General features: G+C 36.9%; 1 protein-coding gene across 2 annotated transcripts in view; it reads left to right on the top strand.

Moving 5' to 3' along the window:
• LOC138008052 (protein FAM149B1-like) overlaps positions 1–116 on the top strand; it is a 35,639-nt gene extending 35,523 nt beyond the window's left edge. For both annotated transcript variants that reach the window (XM_068855236.1, XM_068855237.1), the window contains exon 21: positions 1–116. This exon is cut by the window's left edge and continues 96 nt beyond it. The gene's annotated coding sequence lies outside the window, so the exon portion shown is untranslated.
• The last annotated feature ends 754 nt before the right edge of the window (positions 117–870 follow it).

Raw genomic sequence — 870 nt, 5'->3', positions numbered from 1 at the left:
AGGATGCAATTCTACAATAAGTATTGACAGTATTTAATAATTTCTACATTTCATACGAAGATGTAAAAATCCTTGAACGTAATATATTTTGTACAGATATAATTATTGTTAATTAATCTATAGTTAACTCTTTAATTAATTAATTAGAGAGGCCGTTCTTGGGGTTAAAGTGGCTATTTTTTTTATTGGCCGACAAGTGGCTGATATTCAACTTTTGTACAATCGGCAAAAATCTTCCAGCTTTGGGCCGGTCCAGTCCAGTGGTGAAAATTTTAATTCTTAGCCGGGCAACTGAGGAGGATTAGGAAACCAGCAATCACTTTACGTGAGTCAACTGAAACTAACCCGAATGGCTGTCACTCATGCGCGGAAAGCGTTTTTTGCAAGCAGTGAGCGCCTCTGAGTGAATCTCAGTTTAAGAACTAACTTCATCATGAAGTGTACTTTTGTACGACATTTACGCACTCTTCTGTTTTCACAAAACCCATTCGTTTTGTGTGAACAAAATTCGTGCATTTTTGAAGAAAAATGACCAATTTTGCAGAACGTCCGAAAATAAACCTAATTAGACGCTCGATTATTTCAGTAAGCGTCATGAAGTGTCCCTTCCTCTTTTCCACAACTTCAACATCACTCGCGTTTGGGAACACAGACAATTGACGTCCAAAGTTTCCCTCAAGTAAAGATAAACAGCAGCATTTACTCTCACCGAAAAGGTAACTCTTACCCTTACACTTAACCTTAGAGCAACTTTCATATGACCTTGAAAAATAAACTTAAAAACAGAACGTATGAAAAAATGCAAAACATTTAATTGGCTTATCGAACAAAAACAAACGAGCGCGAGTTTTCATTGGCTTAGTGAACGCG

This window comes from Montipora foliosa, chromosome 6 (genome assembly GCF_036669935.1).
Source record: "Montipora foliosa isolate CH-2021 chromosome 6, ASM3666993v2, whole genome shotgun sequence".
NCBI classification, from domain to species: domain Eukaryota; kingdom Metazoa; phylum Cnidaria; class Anthozoa; order Scleractinia; family Acroporidae; genus Montipora; species Montipora foliosa.
Note: the sequence above shows the minus strand (reverse complement) of the source record. Positions and strands in the feature narration are given on the sequence as shown.